General features: G+C 46.9%; 1 long non-coding RNA gene across 1 annotated transcript in view; it reads left to right on the top strand.

Annotated features, from left to right (window-relative positions):
• Nucleotides 1–3,811, top strand: part of LOC147996799 (uncharacterized) — a 16,769-nt gene extending 12,958 nt beyond the window's left edge. Inside the window, exons 3-4 of the long non-coding RNA XR_015651408.1 lie at nt 1,151–1,266; nt 3,236–3,811. This is a non-coding gene — a long non-coding RNA (uncharacterized LOC147996799). The remainder of the gene's footprint in view (nt 1–1,150; nt 1,267–3,235) is intronic.
• The last annotated feature ends 2,764 nt before the right edge of the window (nt 3,812–6,575 follow it).

The following is a 6,575-nucleotide window of genomic DNA, read 5'->3' as shown; positions in this document are numbered from 1 at the left end:
CTGGTGGTGCATAAACTGTAATCCCAGCAGAGTTAGGGGCAGGGGCAGGGGCAGGGGCAGGGGCAGGGGTGGGTACAGGGGCAGGGGCAGGGGCAGAAAGATCGGTAGTTTAAAGTCATTTTGGACTACTTATTGAGCTTAAGACAAGCCTGAGCTAGTCTCGATGTTTTTATTTAGCTAGGCAGTGGTGGCGCACACCTTTAATCCCAGCACTCAGGCAGCAGAGGCAGGCTGATCTCTGAGTTCAAGGCCAGCCTACTCTATAGTGAGTTCTAAGACAGCAAGAGCCACACAGAGAAACCCTGTGCCCTCAAGTAGATGCTAGGAATTGAACCCTGGTCCTCCAGAAGAGTAGCCAGTGCTCTTAACTGCTGAGCCCTTTCTCCAGACACAAGCTATTTTTTTTTTTCTTTTTTCTTTTTTTCGGAGCTGGGGACCGAACCCAGGGCCTTGCGCTTGCTAGGCAAGTGCTCTACCGCTGAGCTAAATCCCCAACCCCTGACACAAGCTATTCTTAAAGGGGATGAGGAAGAGGGGGCTGACAAGAAGGCTCAGTGGATAAAAGTGCTTGCTGCTAAGCCTGCTGATATGTTGAGGACCCCTGTAATGAAAACGCTGGAATTTTGGCTCCTTAAAAAGAGCATAGAGGGGGTCAGGGATTTAGCTCAGTGGTAGAGCGCTTGCCTAGCAAGCGCAAGGCCCTGGGTTTGGTCCCCAGCTCCGAAAAAAGAAAAGGAAAAAAAAAAAAAAAAAGAGCATAGAGGGCTGGAGAGACGGCTCAGTGGTTAAGAGCGCTGACTGCTCTTCCAGAGGTCCTGATTTTGCCAGCAGCAGATAGGTTTTTGCAATTGTGTGACATTTGGAATTCTGGGGATTTTTTTAGAGGGCCCCAAGAGCGGTGGGTTGTTGAATGGTTTTTGGGTGCCGTCGATAACAGTTGGTCGAGGTTTCTTAAGTAGTCAGGCACAAAGAAACAAGAAGAAGTGAAAATGTACTGACAGTGAAGATCAACTTGCCCAAGGAGCTCGATGCCTCTGATCAGCAGGAAGTAGTCTGATGATGGCGTCGCCCCCTTTCTGACCCCCGGCTTTACTCAGGGATTTCTTTTCTTTCCTCTCTATGTTTTTTTTTTTCTTTCTCTCCCGTCTAGTGTTAGGAGATTGAAAATGTGGAAGAAAATGGTGGAGAAGGATGGAAGAAAGAAGAACCCAAAAAGTAGCCAAACTCAGGCCACAGATCCAACCCCTGGAGAGGAAGACGACTCCTGTAAGCTGTCTTCTGGCCTCTACACGTGCTTCATGGCAGGTGTGCCCCACCCTTGTAGTCAAACATAATAAAAATGGGGAGGAGAGGGAGAGAGACAGAGTCCGAATTGGAAAACTATGTCCAGTGGTGCTGGCTGCACAGGAGACTGTAGGGACCAGGGATAACAAGCTGGAACAGGGGCTGGAGAGGTGGCTCAGCGGTTAGAGTGCTGACTGCTCTTCCAGAGGTCCTAAGTTCAAATCCCAGCAACCACATGGTGGCTCACAACCACCTGTAATGGAATCTGATGCCCTCTTCTGGTGTGTCTGAAGACAGCTACAGTGTACTCATATATATAAATATTAAAAAAAAAAAGCTGGAACAGGACAGCCACAAAGAAGGGGACACATACCCAAAGGTAACCCCCTGACCACCTTGTAGGGGGAAGATGTTCTATGGAGTGAAGTGTAGCCAGATACAGTGGTGCTTGTCTTTAATTCCAGCATAGTAGAGGCAGAATCAGGCTGATCCTTGGGATTTTTTTTTAGGCTTGGTAGTGATACGTTGCCTCAAAACTACTAGATAGATAGATAGATAGATAGATAGATAGATAGATAGATAGATAGATGGATGGATAGGCAGGCAGGCAGGCAGATTAAAGGGTTTAAGAAAGATGGGGTCAGAAGATGGCTCAGAGAGTAAAGATCTTCTGAACAAGCATGGTAAACTGAGTCTCATCCCTGTAATTCACACACAGTAAGGAAAGAACTCCATGAGGCTGTGCTCTGATCTCCACATGTTTGCCATGGCATGTATGTTTGTACACACATTTTATAAACACACACAGTAGCAATTGCAAGTAAAGGTTTAATAAATTAATAAGTGAGCTTATGGAGGACAATGAAATGGCTGGGTGACACACACACACAAACATATACACACACACACATGCACACACACACAGACACACACAGACACACACATACATACATATACATTATACACTGATAAAAAGTAAAATTAAATTTTAAAAAATTTTGTGGGGGTTGGGGATTTAGCTCAGTGGTAGAGCACTTGACTAGCAAGCGCGAGGCCCTGGGTTCGGTCCTCAGCTCCAAAAAAAAATTTTTTTTGCAAGTGTTGAGTATGAATGTGTTTGTTTAGGGTGTGTTCAGAGGATGTGAGTGAAGGGTGTGTGGGGAGCCCCTGTGTCTTCTTAGATCCCCATTGTATTTTCTTTCCTTTTCTTTCTTCAGTAAGCAAGTAGCAACTCAGAGGGTTGATGTTACAACTCACTTAGGTAATTGATTGTGTTTTTAAAGATTTACTTATTTATTATATTCTGCGTGCATGTCAGAAGAAGCCATCTGATCCCATCACAGAGGCTTGTGAGTCACCATGTGGTTGCTGGGATTTGAACTCAGAGTCTCTGCAAGAGCAGTCAGTGCTCTCCACCGCTGAGCCATCTCTCCAGCCCCCATTGTATCTTCTTCTTTTTTTCTTTCCCCCATTGTATTTTCTAACACAGTGCACCTCCACTAAACCTGGAGCTCACCATTTCGACTGGTCAGTCGGCAAGCTCCAGGTATCTTCCCAGCCCCTGCCACCCTGTGCTGGGGACACAGGTGTGTGTCACTGTCGATGGCTTTTGTTTGTCTGTTTTTTGAGATAGGGTTTCTCTCTGAAGCCCTGGCTGTCCTGAAACTGGCCTCTGTAGACCAGACTGGCCTCAAACACATAGAGACCTGCCTACCTCTGCTCCCTAAGTGCTAGATAAAGGCACCACCATCCTGTCTTGTACCTGGCTTTTATGTGTGTGTAGGGATCCAAATTCAGGTCCTTACCAAATACTTTATCCAGTGAACCATTCTCCAACGTTCTTTCCTGTCTTCCCCCTTCCTTCCTTTCTTTTCTTTTCTTTCTCTCTCTCTTTCTTTCTTTCTTCCTTTCTTCCTTTCTTTCTTTCTTTCTTTCTTTCTTTTTTTGACAGGGTCTCACTTTGTAGCCCTTGGTAACTTGACTGGCTTTGACCTGACAGAGATCCTAACTGCTTCTGCCTCCTGAGTCCTGAGTTTACAGAAGAGCACAGTTGTTACAGCCATTCCCATTTATTCTCAAGCTGAAAAGATGAACTTTGGGTCCTGGGAACCGAACTCTGGAAGTTTTCCTTACAAGGCTTACCCTTTAATGGCTGAACTGTATTTCCAGGCCCTAATTTCTGATCACACATCCCAAAGGTAACCCGTAGGCGACCCGAGACTCACTAGGTTCTCCTGAAGATGCATCGCTGCTGAAGAGCTACTCCTAGATGGTGGTGAACTCTCGCTGACACCAGGACTGAGATCCATGCTCACTTGACTGCGCTGGGTCTTTAACTGGAGTCCCCTGAGAAAGAGGCCTCATGAAGTAGAAGCTGGGCACCGGAAGAACTTAGCTGCTTAGGCTGCAGCGGTCTCTACGGGAGATTGGTAAACTAAAATGGCCACAAACAGTTCTTGCCTGAGTTTCTGCCCTCACTTCCCATCACAGAGGGATGTGAAAAACGAAATAAACCCTTTCCTCCCCCAGTTGATTTTGGTTGCTGTGCTTATTATAGCAATAGGAAGCAACCTGTACATCCTCATAATCCCAGCACTCAGGAGGTAGAAATTGAAGGTAAGCCCGGGCTACGTGAGATCCTGTCTCAAGACAAGGGGAAAGAAAACAGCTAGAGAAGAGAAAAGACAATATGGAGTTTCCCTTGGTGGAGCTGTCAATCAACCACACTGAGGGTGAATTGGAAGAAAAGTGTTCCTTTACCCTAGCTGGATACTGTGGGCCTTCACCAAAGTGTCCCTTAGTCAGGGTCTGTCACAGGCAAATATGACAGACTCTTTACAAGGGTCGAAATGAGCTCTTTAGGCAGCTTGTACCCCTGAGGTTACAGTGGCCTAGGGTGGCCTGGTCAAGCTCAAGTCAGTCACTCTAGGGCTCACCCCCTTCCAGACGGGGTGGACTCAGAACTGACCTCAGGCACCCTAGGAAGAAGTGAGTGAGAGATAAAGAAGAGATGTCCCCATACGGGTCACCAAAACGCCATGCCAGGGGCAGCACTGAGAGACAAAAAGAGGTGGTATGTTATTGATTATTGGTTATTAGCCACAGAACGGGGGAGGCAGCAGGGACGTGAGTGACCTGTAGAGGTGGTCTAAACTTTTAGAAGTTTTTACAATTTTTGGTTTTTTTTTTCCTTTTTTTTTTTTTTTTTTTCAGAGCTGGGGACCTAACCCAAGGCCTTGTGCTTGCTAGGAAAGCGCTCTACCACTGAGCTAAATCCCCAACCCCTAATTTTTGGTTTTTCAAGACAGGGTTCCTTGGTGTATCCCTGGCTGTCCTAGAACTCACTCTGTAGACCAGGTTGGCCCCCAACTCAGACATTATCTCTGTCTCTGCCTTTGCCTTTGCCTCCTGAGTACTGGGATCAAAGGTGTGTGCTAAAAATGTTTCTTGAGACTGGGTCTCTTCTCCGTTTCCTCTTTTTTTTTTTTTTTTTTTTTTTTTTTTTGGTTCTTTTTTTCGGAGCTGGGGACCGAACCCAGGGCCTTGAGCTTCCTAGGTAAGCGCTCTACCACTGAGCTAAATCCCCAGCCCCCCCCTTTTTTTTAAATTACAGTTAACTTTGTGCATGTACATGCACCACAGTTCATATGCAAAGATCGGAGGACAACTTTCAGGACTCAGTTCTCTCTGACCATGTGGGTCCTGCGGATCAACCTCAGGTTATCAGGCTTGGCAGCAAGCTCCTTTACCCAGTGAACCATCTTGCTGGCCCAAATTTTCCAATGCATTATTGTGCATGTGTACGCACATATGCATGTGGTAAGGGGAGATATACCACACATGTGGAGATCAGAGGATAACTTTGTGTCCTCTCTCCCTCCCTCCTTCTCTCCCTGCCTCCCTCCCTCCTGCCATCTTTGTGTGGGTTCCAGGGATTGAACTCAGATCATCAGGCTTGTATAGCAGATGCCTTTACCTGCTGAGCCATCTCCACAGCCCTGGAAGGGATTCAGACATAGATTGATGCACAGGGACCTTCACAGAAAGAGGCAATGAAGGGGAGGGCCCAAGCGTGGAACTAGGCTTCTCAAGGGAAAGTCCCGCTAAGTGTCTCACCTGTAACCACACAGGGTTTGGGAGGCTTCTGTTCAGTGTTTGTATGTTTTTGAAGAGACAGACCTTCCCCCCTCTTTCTTAGTTAAGTGAAATCAGGGTGTCTCCTGGAAGGCTCGGGGCAGGGTTGCAGCTGAAGAGGTAAAACTGGAGACTGTAGGGTTGCACAAGGGAAAAAAGTCAGCTTCTCACTGTGGACAAAGGTTCTGGGCCGATTTGTAAGACTTTCAGGAAGCTTGGGGTTTCCGTATCAGAAGAGAAAGGCCAGGTCTTGGTGGTGGCCATTCAGCGTAACTGATTGCTATGTTAGTATTTTTGTTTGAAATCTCCCTCCATAGAAGGGTGTCACCTCCGTTGTCACAACACAACAGTGTCGCTGCTAATTTCACTGTGGCTTTACCCTCAGTTTTCGGTAGACTTTAGACTCTGGTGTGACAGGCTTCCCATGAACACTTCCCTGCCAAGCCTTCTTCTTTCCTTCCTTCCCTCTTTCCTTCTTCCTTCCTTCTTTCCTCCTTCCTTCTTTCCTTCTTCCTTCCTTCTTTCCTCCTTCCTTCCTTCTTTCCTCTTTCCCCTTCCTTCCTTCTTTCCTCCTTCCTTCTTTCCTCTTTCCTCCCTTCCTTCCTCCCTCTCTCCCTTCCTTCCTTCCTCCCTCTCTCCCTTCCTTCCTTCCTTCCTTCCTTCCTCCCTCCCTTCCTTCCTTCCTTCCTTCCTTCCTTCCTTCCTTCTTTCCTTCCTTTGACAGGGTCCTTTGTAAGCCCAGCCTGGCTTCAAACTTACTATGTCATTGAGGATGACCTTGAACTCCCTGTCCTTCTGCAAACTAGGCAAGTAGATTTACTTCATTAAATGAACCAAAGCCCCAGGTCTTCATAGCTTTTGTTGTTGCTGTTGACTTAAAAAAAAAAATAACACAAAGCCCCTGACTCACACTCACTGTGTAGATCAGGCTGGTCTTGAGCTCAAGGGATCTGCCTACCTCTGTGTCCTGAGAGCTGAGACGAAAGGCGTGAGCTGCCACACCTGTTCTTTTTTATTTTTAGTTTCCGGATTTGCTTGTTCCTCTGTGTCTGTGCATGTGAGTACAATGCCCTCAGTTAGCTCCCCTGTAGCTGGGATTACAGATGGTTGAGAGCATCTATGCCGATTCTGGGAATCAAACTCAGGCGCTCCACAAG

This window comes from Rattus norvegicus, chromosome 1, assembly GCF_021556685.1.
Source record: "Rattus norvegicus strain SHRSP/BbbUtx chromosome 1, alternate assembly SHRSP_T2T, whole genome shotgun sequence".
Classification (NCBI taxonomy): Eukaryota; Metazoa; Chordata; class Mammalia; order Rodentia; family Muridae; genus Rattus; species Rattus norvegicus.
Note: the sequence above shows the minus strand (reverse complement) of the source record. Positions and strands in the feature narration are given on the sequence as shown.